The following is a 14,801-nucleotide window of genomic DNA, read 5'->3' on the forward strand; positions in this document are numbered from 1 at the left end:
ATATGAACTAACCGAACGAAATTCGTGCAAACAAAGCAAATTTCAAATTAACCGGATGAAATTCATTACATTTCGAAAACTTTTCCTATAAACTGGACGAAATTCATTACATATTTCGCACAAACCATACTAAAACCTACTGTAAACCTAATCTAAACGATCACCAGTGCCCGACCACCATGTTCGACCATGAACCCGAGAAAGCCGGCCATTGCCTTTGCCTCCTCCTCATCCGCCTCGATAACCTCCTCCTCCGGAGCACAAGGTTCTCAAGATTTCCGCCTCCACATCGCCGTCAAGCGGCTAATCGGCCGCCGATGTTTACCCCACCAAGCTTGGCGTCGACTGATTGGAGTAGTGGTGGCCTTCCCGGGACCAGAGCAGCGGCGACCTACCGTGTACTACTCTTCCTCGCTGCCGACTACGCCCGCGCACGCGCTAGCTTCGTGGTCATGGCGGCAGAGGGCGGCCGGGGGGGTGTCAGGACCCCGACTCAATGCCACATAGATCTAGCATGTAACACTTCATATCACTTTGCGGCCTCACGCACGGTATTCCCACGGGTGTCGCCTTACCTTTACCCGGGACCGTTTGCGCCTTTTGGCACACGTATATGACAGTGTCGCTAGCATCCATATGATAAGGAGCCCGGGCTGACATGGCTAGTCGTAAACCCAAAGCGGCACAGACTTACAGGGACAGGCATCCATGACCCAGCATCGAACGTGTCGGTCATCAGCGAGTGAATCTAGGCTGTAGCACTGGGCTAGCAGGACTCCGGTGAACCGGGCTGTAGCGGGCTAACAGGACTCCGGTATTCACCGCGTGACATTTCCCCGAAGGGACAGACACAGGAACGAAGAAGGACACATGCCGGCCAGCCTAAGTGTTCCGGAGCAGTAGCAAGCTACCATGGCTCGGTGGAAACACTAGGAGACATTTCCCGGTAAGAGAGGCTACTAAGGATAAACAACTAGATAGTCAGATCCCACACATACCAAGCATTTCAATAACATACACACAATATGCTCGATATGTGCAAACACAACATGGCATCACAACATGACTCTACGACTCAAGTATTTATTCAATAGGCTCCGAGGAGCGAGATATTACAAACAGGGGTCTCATGACCCAACATTCAGAGCATACAAATCAAAGCACAAGCGGAAGCTATCATGTCTGGGTACAGACATCTATAACTGAAAAAGGCTGAGAAGCCTGACTATCTACCAGATCCTGCCGGGGCACAAGATCGTAGCTGAGGTAACAAGCTAAACGTCGAAGTCCACGCGAAACTACTAGTGAGACTGAAGTCTCTCTGCAAAAACATAAAATAGGCAAACGTGAGTACAAATGTACCCAGCAAGACTTACATCAGAACTAACTACATATGCATCATTATCAACAAAGGGGATGGTGGGGTTTAACTGCAGCAAGCCAGCTTTGACTCGGTGGCTATCCTGAACTACGACTGCAATGTAACTCTTTTGAGGTGGCGCACACGAGTCCACATATTCACCATATCAATACACCACTATGGAACCGCTCCCGTCTCCCTACGAGAACGCCATCCATAGCACTCACACTTATCTTGCGTATTTTAGAGTATCCACTTTCACTTGTCTATGAACTGATATAAGCAACCCAGAAGTCCTTTACCGCGGACACGGCTATTCGAATAGATGATGTTAACCCTGCAGGGGTGTACTTCTTCATACATGTTTCCACCACTTAGCGTCTGCACACGACATGTGCTCGGCAGACTTCAAGCGAAAGCCGACGTGGGTGTAGACCACGACCTACCTAAACACTCAAGTCTCTAGTCCAGGTTTATCGCCTATTCGGGTTCCATCCATGAGGAGATCCGGCCGGAGTTTCGCTCACAGCCCCAAACGATGTGAACAGGGTTCCGTGACACCAAACGGGCGCCCGGTTTACCCGGCCACGTGCCTACCGCATCACAGCCCACCCCTACGGTCAGCGCTGTCCACGGCCTCCAGCAAGCTACAAACACCAGAAACTACTTGCAACTCCTGGACAGAGGACTAGGGTGAATAAGAAGTCGAGCGGGGTCATATTTCAGGGCCCAATGTATGGTAGTAGCTGAATCATGGATCACAAACACAGAACTCAGTTCCTGAGGACGGCTGCAATGAGACAACCCACCATGTACTCCTACATGGCCTCTCACCGCTACCTTTACCAAATCGTGTTCACACGCTTAGCTCACACACCGTAGGACATGTTCACACACCTCTGATTCATCCCCGATGAATCAGACCCAACTCAACTCTAAGCAGTAGCAGGCATGACAAACAAGCATGAATGAGTAGGCACAACAGGGCTCAAACAACTCCTACTCATGCTAGTGGGTTTCATCTATTTACTGTGGAATGACAGGTCATGCAGAGGATAAAGGGGTTCAGCTACCGCAGCAAGTAACAGATGAATCGGTGTTGTCCTAATGCAGTAAAAGAGAGCAGGAGCGAGAGAGTATGATTGTATCGGAATGAACAAGGGGGTTTTGCTTGCCTGGCACTTTTGAAGATAACATTGAGTCTTCATCAGTGTCAACGATCCCATCATCGGTATCACGTCTATCGAGAGGGGACAATACCGGCAACACAGAAGGAAACACAATCAATGCAATGCACAATATGATGCATGATCATGACATGGCAATATGAATGTGTTTTGGGCTAATGCAACTAAAACCAGATTAAATGAAGTTGGTTTGAATACAAGATTCAAATTCAAACTCCATATGTGATTATTTAAATGCCCTTTAATTGATTTGTGCTAAACAGCAGCTATAAGTTGTTCTAACATGCATGAAAATGGTACAGTTGGATTCCTTGAATTTTTCTGATAATTTTTCATATATAAATTATTTAATTTGGAGTTACGGTTAATTTTCTATGATTTTTAGAAGTTTTAGGCATTTTCTGGAATTTCCTGATTATTTTTAAATCCAGAAAATCATTTAATGCGTCAGCATGACATCACCTCGACGTCAGCAGGTCAACAGGGCGCCTCCAGGTCAAACCTGACGTGTGGGGGCCACACGTCAGTGACACAGGGTTGTTTAACCCACTGACAGGTGGGGCCGGGTCAAAGGCCACGTCAGCACGGTCAACTCCGACGTGTGGGGTCGGTCAAAGTGTGACGGGGCCAGGTCAAACTGACCTATGGGGCCCACAAAATTAGTACTAATCTAAACAGAGAGGTTAAACTAATTAATTAGGCACGGGGCCCACTTGGCAGTGGCTCTAGTGGGTGATTAGCGAGGTGTTTACGCCCTAATTAAGTGGCCACGTCGGCGAGTGACGCCGGCGACCACGGCGACAGCGGAACCTCGCCGGAGTAGCTCGGGTTGGCACTACAGGCTGCGGTTGGGCACCCTGAGGGCACCAGGAGGAAGCCCGTGCTCCCGCGCATCTAGGGGGAGCCACGAGAGGGCGTGGGGTGGCCGGAGTTGAGCGCGGTATCGACCCCGGCGGCGGCCGGAGCTCGGGGGTTCGCGGGACCGGCGCTATGGTGCATGGGAGGAGGGGTTGGTGGGTGCTACGGGCTCCTGGGAGTGCTCTGAGTACGTCTGCGTGCTCGGTTTGGACGGAGGTGAACCAAAACGACGACGGCGACAAGTCCGGCGCCGGTGAGGTCTCGGTCTCGACGGAACTATGGCCTAGGGCTCGCAAACACGAGGGGAGAGAGAGGGGTTCTGCACAGAGGCTCACCGCGGAGCTGTAGGGAGGGTCAGTGGGCTCGGGGGCGCGCCGGAGTGGCCGAATTCGACGGAGAACGGCGCCGGGCCGGAGCTTGGGGATGATGACGATGGCGGCTGCTCGGGGCCCTTCCGGTCACGTGGCTCGGTGAGGTGGTTGGCGACGAGGTGCAGGAGCTCGGAAGCACGTCGGAGAGGGGAGGGGGTGGCCGTGGTCATGGCTACGGCGAGCGGCGCTCCCAGGTGCGTTCGGGGATCACAGGAAGAGAGGGAAAGAGAGAGCCAGGGGAGGGGGAGTGGTCCAGAGGGAGTGAGAAGGGACAGGGGCTGCGTGGCGTTGCGGACGGAGTCCAGGGCGACGAGAGGAAGCAGGAGGTGGCCGAGGCAGCGTCGGCGCTCGCCACCGAGCTGCTTCGGTGCGAGGGGAGGAAGAAGACAAGGGGGAGGAGGTGGGCTGGGCCTGCGAAGGTGGGCTGCACAGTGTTGGGCTGTGGGTGGCTGCTAGGTAAGGTCCAGGTAATTTCTGTGTTATATTTTTCTGTTCTGTTTTGTTTTTATTTAATTCTTTTGCCACTGTTTTGAATTTAAAAATAATTCAAACAATGCCAAAAACTCCACTGAGTATTTTATATTGCTAGATGGACTTTTCCAAAAGCTTATAAAATATTTCAGGGATATTTGAAATTATATTCTAATTATATGAATATAATTCAAATTCAAATAGCTAATGATTTAAATTCAAAGTCCCAAAAATAAATCCTTAAAAATGTTCAATATTTTGGTTGGGACCAGAACCCTTACCAAAAATTATCAAACATTTAAGAGGAGCATTTTGGAGCAATGAATGAGATTTCTAGGGTTTTTGCCCCTCTTTTATTTAGGGTTTTGAGGCTTCCAATATTCCTCAATTCAAATTTCATTTGAATTTAAACATGATGCAGCAACCAAGCTAGTCCAAGGCCAGGGTAAAGCTAGGGATGTGACAACTCACCCCCACTAAACAAGAATCTCGTCTCGAGATTCAAGCGTAGGGTAAGGTGAAGGGGTAACGCAGACTAGTATAATCTTCACGATCCAGTTGCACTTCAAATGGACTTTGATTCGTCCACCATCATTGTCTCGAAGTCTTGCTCTGAGAACTCCAGCTACCCTAAAAGAATTGTTCCTCTCGAAGGTCGAACAACTCAGGATTAACCCACGGAATGAGACATAACAACATCTCTCGAGCTGAGAGACGAAGCACACCTCTAGAGGGATGGAGTGGAACAGATGACGAGGGTTCACTAGGTAGACAACAATTTCACGCTTAAGAGGGTGGTGAACGGTTGTCAACGTAGCGAAGAGTTGAGTTTCCATAATACCATAACGATGCACCTTAGGGAAGGTGACTCATAGAAATATCCCCTTAAGTGGCAAAAAGAATTACCTTTGATTCAGAGATCATTGAGACTCTTTAAACCAACCTAAGGCAATTCTCGACCGATCGTTTGGAGGGGGGTCGGTAGAATGGCATACTCGGACTTGGATGATGTGGATTACCTTGTTGAAGACAACGTAATGGATGAATTTGCTTACCACCGGAAATGGAAGAGACCCATGGTAGAATGGCACATTGGCGGTGCAAGCTGGGAACAAAATGCAAATGCTGGGAATGATTCTGGTAACTGGGGAAGAACCCAACACTAGAGAGTTAATTCACTGGTTGAAAAGGTCATAGCATTGCCGAGGAAACTGAGAGGAATCCCAGTTAGCGTCGATGATAACACCTAGCGCTTGAGCGTGCTCTCAAGAACTTGAGCATTTCCATATTCATCAAGGTTTTACCAACATCCGTGTCAAGGATCCTGGCAACACAACTTGCTACCATGATGAATGATGATGGATGATGCAGATGCAAAGAAAGATAACACTTTCTCAGATTTCACCTTAGCGAGGCCAAGGAAATAAAATCTGGATGATCGACCGAGAGACATTTAGCACTCCGCTTCTAATGTTCTCCTTGATGTGCTAGTGTATCCCATTCATAGATATGGTTTGATAACTAGAACATCAAGTAAAAGGTCGGACTTCGGGAGCAATAGAATCCATAAGGAACAGTTACGGAGGTAAATCCTACGAAATCCTTATGGGGAGGTGGCCAACTTCCTCAATCAAGATATTATAATAACAGGTCTTCCGGCTGGGTGTGTTGGCCACGACATCCACTTTACCGGTTTTCGAGGGACCGATATTATAGTTCTTGGGAAATGTTCCAAACCATCATATCTGCCTGAGATTCAGATCTGGTTGGTGTCAGGATATTCCAGACTCATCGAGTCTAGGAAGAAAAATGAAAGTTTGCAACACAATTCGACGAGATGACGTTGCGAGATTCTCGGGGAATGAACTACGATAGTAAGCTCCAAAACATGAGCTGGTTCTGCTACAAACATGTGAACACGCTGTCTCGGACAAGCATGACCACATAGTAGTCTTATAATAAAACACTACCGAGTTAAGGTGGGGAACCATCATCGATGATAGCGAAGTCTCCACGCGTGGAAGTCCAAAGAGTTCACCTTGGACAGACTCCTTTATCTTTGAACAACTCAATCAGTGGCTTGGTGTGCTCGGAACACATATGGAATGAAGGTTGCAAGTCTCCAGACCACAGAATACTTCGCAGGTATGCATGACTGACTTGGGATGATTCCAGAGGAAGCAACATTGACTTTCTCGAGTCCACGGCGGCAACTTGCATCAAATGCACATGAACTAGAGGAAGTCACTCCTTTCATCAAACAAATACTTCATGAGTTAGCATGAAGAAATGCTTTCAAAAGTTTCCAACACTAGCTTAATGTTCAACAAAATCATGGAGGAGATAAGGATGTTGTCAATGGGCTCAACAACAATTCTTCCGGGTTTCCCTTTAAAAGGAATTCCATAGTTAAGTGAACAAGTGATAGCATAGGTCAGACCCAAAAGATATAATGGTGTATACTCGAGGGATCAACCACGAGTAAGACAACATTACGAATATCGTTGGTTCTGGTCTAATTGGATGATAGCCCATACTCCAATCAAAGGTTGGATAAAATGATAGGTCCATTAACTGATCACGAGGTTCAGTCGATGAAAATATCAACTTTCTTCAACACACATACAAGACATCCCTTATAATGAACTATATCGGGCAAGCTTCTATCTTCCAACTCTCCAAGTTGTTGTTTAGCTTATCCAACTAGCTCAGGGTATCCAACACGGATTCTTGGAGAAGGGGTGGTTTACAGGAATAAACCAACTTGATCACGAACTCAACATAGCGGTCAGGTGACAACCTGGTAATACTTCTGAGAAGATATTCAGAAAATCACGAACCACCGGTATGTTACTAAGCTCGAGAACAATCTTGCTTTTCAGGGCAAGGCGATATGATCAATAGAGCAAGGATTTGAAATAATCCTAACTCATCGATCGAGGAGTGAACCAGGAGAATGGACTAGGTAGCACGATCAATCTTAGAATGATGATTCAATAACCAACACACTAAGAATGAAATTATTGTCCTTTAACTACCAAGCAACAAGGTTGCTAGGAGTATTGATTTCACACATCACGATTCACTTGTCGACATTCCGGTTATAACCACACGGAACCGAGGAATGAGTAATGATGGCGAGAAGTATCACTGTACCAAGAGTTCATAGGATGGTGTGCAATTCCTATAACAATCCCGATATAAAAGATGGTAATACTCCAAGGTAGAACAGAGCAAAAGCTGGATTAGCAATTTGTTCTACGGAGCACAACTTCTTTGACCCAATCCTGGATACGGAAGAGGTACTGGAGTTTGTTTCTCCTAGTCATTCCGCGATAGAATGGCTTGACGGACCACAAGAGTAATAGGCATCGATAAACGAACGCATGCATACTCTTGACTATCAATTGATAGACGAGGGTCAGAATGCAACTAAAGAGAACATCTCAAAGGAACATATAATTTTCTGAGTTGTGGATGCATAGATTAGTATGTCGAACCAAGTTCAACATATTTCTTCCGGATAACCCATGCAGAAAGGTAGAACTGGCAGAGTCACGATTTATGAATGGAGAACTCCTCAAGAGTACTCTAATTGTGATTTTTTTGATCCAATAAACATCTGCCATAAGTAGTTCATGGTATTTGGAAGAAGAAGATACCACGGACTTCAAGGACTATCGCAAAGGTTACTAATATCCTAAAGGCACTAGCAATTACTATCAACATGAAGTAGGTAGAGTGAATCTCGGGTTCAGAACCCAGGAGTAGAATACCTACTACTAAGTAGCATCACGGGATGCTTCCGAGAATAAAGGCCAGAATCATCACACTGGGAACACAGATCATGGCTAGACCACTAGATGATCCCCTAAGCACTTAGGGTCATAATAATAATTCCAACATATATGTCGAGGCAATAATTATCTCAACACACCGATTAGTGTGGTTAATCTGGCCCAAAGGAACATCGAGGCGGGAGGAAGGAATTTGCAAATTGCTTCAAACTATTTAGAAACCTGGGATGACTCGGACAGCATAACGGCTGTAAATGCTCAGAAAGATTTGAGACATTCACAAAAATGGTGGCATAACCACTCAGAAGCACAATATCACGGTTTTGAGATCAACAATTAACATACGGAAGCAGTAAAAACTGAACAGAGGCTTAAGTCTGAAAATCTTATAAGTCTACGGATTAGTAACACGTGATCCTGATAGAAAGAAGAGATAGCCTAGTTCTTAATCCCCGTAGAAGAGAAGATGATGACTCAGATCAGAAGGCATAAGGTGTAAGGAGTAAAAAGAGCCTTACGTTCCATCCCACAATCAATTCCCTTAAATAACTAAAGAATTTCTAGACTCAACTTCGACCAGTTTGGCTTGGTAATCCTACAGGCAGTCAAGCTCTGATACCAACGCTGTCAGGACCCTGACTCAATGCCACATCGATCTAGCATGTAACACCTCATATCACTTTGCGGCCTCACGCACGGTATTCCCACGGGTGTCGCCTTACCTTTGCCCGGGACCGTTTGCGCCTTTTGGCACACGTATATGACAGTGTCGCTAGCATCCATATGATAAGGAGCCCGGGCTGACATGGCTAGCCGTAAACCCAAAGTGGCACAGACTTACAGGGACAGGCATCCATGACCCAGCATCGAACGTGTCGGTCATCAGCGAGTGAATCCAGGCTGTAGCACTGGGCTAGCAGGACTCCGGTGAACCGGGCTGTAGCGGGCTAACAGGACTCCGGTATTCATCGCGTGACATTTCCCCGAAGGGACAGACACAGGAACGAAGAAGGACACATGCCGGCCAGCCTAAGTGTTCCGGAGCAGTAGCAAGCTACCATGGCTCGGTGGAAACACTAGGAGACATTTCCCCGTAAGAGAGGCTACTAAAGATAAACAACTAGATGGTCAGATCCCACACATACCAAGCATTTCAATAACATACACACAATATGCTCGATATGTGCAAATACAACATGGCATCACAACATGACTCTACGACTCAAGTAATTTATTCAATAGGCTCCGAGGAGCGAGATATTACAAACATGGGTCTCATGACCCAACACTCAGAGCATACAAATCAAAGCACAAGCGGAAGCTATCATGTCTGAGTACAGACATCTATAAATGAAAAAGGCTGAGAAGCCTGACTGTCTATCAGATCCTGTCGAGGGCACAAGACCGTAGCTGAGGTAACAAGCTAAACGTCGAAGTCCACGTGGAACTACTAGTGAGACCGAAGTCTCTCTGCAAAAACATAAAATAGGCAAACGTGAGTACAAATGTACCCAGCAAGACTTACATCAGAACTAACTACATATGCATCATTATCAACAAAGGGGATGGTGGGGTTTAACTGCAGCAAGCCAGCTTTGACTCGGTGGCTATCCTAAACTACGACTGCAAGCGACTCTTTTGAGGTGGCGCACATGAGTCCACATATTCACCATATCAATACACCACTATGGATCCGCTCCCGTCTCCCTACGAGAACGCCATCCATAGCACTCACGCTTATCTTGCGCATTTTAAAGTATCCACTTTCACTTGTCTATGAACTGATATAAGCAACCCAGAAGTCCTTTACCGCGGACACGGCTATTCGAATAGATGATGTTAACCCTGCAGGGGTGTACTTCTTCATACATGTTTCCACCACTTAGCGTCTGCACACGACATGTGCTCGGCAGACTTCAAGCGAAAGCCGACGTGGGTGTAGACCACGACCTACCTAAACACTCAAGTCTCTAGTCCAGGTTTATCGCCTATTCGGGTTCCATCCATGAGGAGATCCGGCCGGAGTTTCGCTCACAGCCCCAAACGATGTGAACAGGGTTCCGTGACACCAAACGGGCGCCCGGTATACCCGGCCACGTGCCTACCGTATCATAGCCCACCCCTATGGTCAGCGCTGTCCACGGCCTCCAGCATACTACAAACACCAGAAACTACTTGCAACTCCTGGACAGAGGACAAGGGTGAATAAGAAGTCGAGCGGGGTCATATTTCAGGGCCCAATGTATGGTAGTAGCTGAATCATGGATCACAAACACAGAACTCAGTTCCTGAGGACGGCTTCAATGAGACAACCCACCATGTACTCCTACATGGCCTCTCACCGACACCTTTTACCAAATCGTGTTCACACACTTAGCTCACACACAGTAGGACATGTTTGCACGCCTCTGATTCATCCCCGATGAATCAGACCTGACTCAACTCTAAGCAGTAGCAGGCATGACAAACAAGCATGAATGAGTAGGCACAACAGGGCTCAAACAATTCCTACTCATACTAGTGGGTTTCATCTATTTACTGTGGAATGACAGGTCATGCAAAGGATAAAGGGGTTCAGCTACCGCAGCAAGTAACAGTTGAATCGTTGTTGTCCTAATGCAGTAAAAGAGAGCAGGAGCGGGAGAGTGGGATTGTATCGGAATGAACAAGGGGGTTTTGCTTGCCTGGCACTTCTGAAGATAGCATTGAGTCTTCATCAGTGTCAACGATCACATCATCGATATCACGTCTATCGAGAGGGGACAATACCGGTAACACAAAAGGGAACAAAATCAATGCAATGCACAATATGATGCATGATCATGACATGGCAAAATGAATGTGTTTTGGGCTAATGCAACTAGCAACAGATTAAATGAAGTTGGTTTGAATACAAAATTCAAATTCAAACTCCATATGTGATTATTCAAATGCCATTTAATTGATTTGTGCTAAACAGCAGCTATAAGTTGTTCTAACATGCATGAAAATGGTACAGATGGATTCCTTGAATTTTTCTGATAATTTTTCATATATAAATTATTTAATTTGGAGTTACGGTTAATTTTCTATGATTTTTAGAAGTTTTAGGCATTTTCTGGAATTTCCTGATTATTTTTAAATCCAGAAAATCATTTAATGCGTCAGCATGACATCACCTCGACGTCAGCAGGTCAACAGGGCGCCTCCAGGTCAAACCTGACGTGTGGGGGCCACACGTCAGTGACACAGGGTTGTTTAACCCACTGACAGGTGGGGCCGGGTCAAAGGCCACGTCAGCACGGTCAACTCCGACGTGTGGGGTCGGTCAAAGTGTGACGGGGCCAGGTCAAACTGACCTATGGGGCCCACAAAATTAGTACTAATCTAAACAAAGAGGTTAAACTAATTAATTAGGCACGGGGCCCACTTGGCAGTGGCTCTAGTGGGTGATTAGCGAGGTGTTTACGCCCTAATTAAGTGGCCACGTCGGCGAGTGACGCCGGCGACCACGGCGACGGCGGAACCTCGCCGGAGTAGCTCGGGTTGGCACTACAGGCTGCGGTTGGGCACCCTGAGGGCACCAGGAGGAAGCCCGTGCTCCCGCGCATCTAGGGGGAGCCGCGAGAGGGCGTGGGGTGGCCGGAGTTGAGCGCGGTATCGACCCCGGCGGCGGCCGGAGCTCGGGGGTTCGCGGGACCGGCGCTATGGTGCATGGGAGGAGGGGTTGGTGGGTGCTACGGGCTCCTGGGAGTGCTCTGAGTACGTCTGCGTGCTCGGTTTGGACGGAGGTGAACCAAAACGACGACGGCGACAAGTCCGGCGCCGGTGAGGTCTCGGTCTCGACGGAACTATGGCCTAGGGCTCGCAAACACGAGGGGAGAGAGAGGGGTTCTGCACAGAGGCTCACCGCGGAGCTGTAGGGAGGGTCAGTGGGCTCGGGGGCGCGCCGGAGTGGCCGAATTCGACGGAGAACGGCGCCGGGCCGGAGCTTGGGGATGATGACGATGGCGGCTGCTCGGGGCCCTTCCGGTCACGTGGCTCGGTGAGGGGGTTGGCGACGAGGTGCAGGAGCTCGGGAGCACGTCGGAGAGGGGAGGGGGTGGCCGTGGTCATGGCTACGGCGAGCGGCGCTCCCAGGTGCGTTCGGGGATCACAGGAAGAGAGGGAAAGAGAGAGCCAGGGGAGGGGGAGCGGTCCAGAGGGAGTGAGAAGGGCCAGGGGCTGCGTGGCGTTGCGGACGGAGTCCAGGGCGACGAGAGGAAGCAGGAGGTGGCCGAGGCAGCGTCAGCGCTCGCCACCGAGCTGCTTCGGTGCGAGGGGAGGAAGAAGACAAGGGGGAGGAGGTGGGCTGGGCCTGCGCAGGTGGGCTGCACAGTGTTGGGCTGTGGGTGGCTGCTAGGTAAGGTCCAGGTAATTTCTGTGTTATATTTTTCTGTTCTGTTTTGTTTTTATTTAATTCTTTTGCCACTGTTTTGAATTTAAAAATAATTCAAACAATGCCAAAAACTCCACTGAGTATTTTATATTGCTAGATGGACTTTTCCAAAAGCTTATAAAATATTTCAGGGATATTTGAAATTATATTCTAATTATATGAATATAATTCAAATTCAAATAGCTAATGATTTAAATTCAAAGTCCCAAAAATAAATCCTTAAAAATGTTCAATATTTTGGTTGGGACCAGAACCCTTACCAAAAATTATCAAACATTTAAGAGGAGCATTTTGGAGCAATGAATGAGATTTCTAGGGTTTTTGCCCCTCTTTTATTTAGGGTTTTGAGGCTTCCAATATTCCTCAATTCAAATTTCATTTGAATTTAAACATGATGCAGCAACCAAGCTAGTCCAAGGCCAGGGTAAAGCTAGGGATGTGACAACTCACCCCCACTAAACAAGAATCTCGTCTCGAGATTCAAGCGTAGGGTAAGGTGAAGGGGTAACGCAGACTAGTATAATCTTCACGATCCAGTTGCACTTCAAATGGACTTTGATTCGTCCACCATCATTGTCTCGAAGTCTTGCTCTGAGAACTCCAGCTACCCTAAAAGAATTGTTCCTCTCGAAGGTCGAACAACTCAGGATTAACCCACGGAATGAGACATAACAACATCTCTCGAGCTGAGAGACGAAGCACACCTCTAGAGGGATGGAGTGGAACAGATGACGAGGGTTCACTAGGTAGACAACAATTTCACGCTTAAGAGGGTGGTGAACGGTTGTCAACGTAGCGAAGAGTTGAGTTTCCATAATACCATAACGATGCACCTTAGGGAAGGTGACTCATAGAAATATCCCCTTAAGTGGCAAAAAGAATTACCTTTGATTCAGAGATCATTGAGACTCTTTAAACCAGCTTAAGGCAAATCATAATCGATCATTTAGAGGGGTTCGGTAGAATGGCATACCCGAACTTGGATGATGTGGATTACCTTGTTGAAGACAACGTAATGGATGATTTTTGCTTATCACCGGAAATGGAAGAGACCCATGGTAGAATGGCACAATGGCGGTGCAAGCTGGGAACAAATTGCAAATGCTGGGAATGATTCTGGTAACTGGGGAAGAACCCAACAATAGAGAGTTATCCCACTATTGGACTGGTTATAGCATAACCGAGGAAACTGAGAGCGCTATACAGTTAATGCCGACGATCAAACCTAGCACTTGTGCGTGCTCTCAAGAACTTGAGCAATTCCATAATCATCAAGGTTTTACCAATATCCGTGTCAAGGGTCCGGTAACACAACTTACTACCATGATGAATGGTGATGGAGGATGCAGATGCAAAGGAAGATAACACCTTCTCAGATTTCACCCTTGGCGGGGCCAAGAAAATAAAATCTGGATGATCGACCGAGAGACATTTAGCACTCCGCTTCTAATGTTCTCCTTGATGTGCTAGTGTAACCCATTCATAGATATGGTTTGATATCTAAAACATCAAGTAAAAAGGTCGGACTTCGGGATCTCAAAATCCATAGGGGCAACTAGGGAGTAAATCCTACGAAATCCCTATGGGGAGGTGGCCAACTTCCTCAATCAAGATATTATAATAACAGGTCTTCCGGCTGGGTGTGTTGGCCACGACATCCACTTTACCGGTTATCGAGGGACCAATATTATAGTTCTTGGAGAATGTTCCAACCATCATATCTGCCTGAGATTCAGATCTGGTTGGTGTCAGAATATTCCAGACCCATCGAGTCTAGGAAGAAAAATGAAAGTTTGCAACACAAATCGACGAGATGACGTTGCGGGATTCTCGGAAGATGAACTACGATAGCAAGCTCCAAAACATGAGCTGGTTCTGCTACAAACATGTGAACACGTTGTCCCAGACAAGCATGCCCACATGGTAGTCTTACAATAAAACACTACCGAGTTCTGGTTGGGAACCATCAGCGAGGATATCGAAGTTCTTTCATAAGTCCGGATTAGCTCTTATGAAGATACTCCTTCTCCTTGAACAAATCAGTCAGTGGCTTGGTGTGCTAGGATACACATATGGAATGAAGGTTGCAAGTCTCCAGACCACAGAATACTTCGCACGTGTGCATGACTGACTTGCGATGATTCCAGAGGAAGCAACATTGACTTTCTCGAGTCCACGGCGACAACTTGCATCAAATGCACATGAACTAGAGGAAGTCACTTCTTACATCCGAACATATGCTTCATGAGCTAGCATGAACAAATGCTTTCAAAAGTTTCCAACACTAGCTTAATGTTCAGCAAAATTATGAAGAAGACAAGGATGTTGTCGATGGGCACA

Source organism: Triticum dicoccoides, chromosome 7B, assembly GCF_002162155.2.
Source record: "Triticum dicoccoides isolate Atlit2015 ecotype Zavitan chromosome 7B, WEW_v2.0, whole genome shotgun sequence".
Taxonomy (NCBI): domain Eukaryota; kingdom Viridiplantae; phylum Streptophyta; class Magnoliopsida; order Poales; family Poaceae; genus Triticum; species Triticum dicoccoides.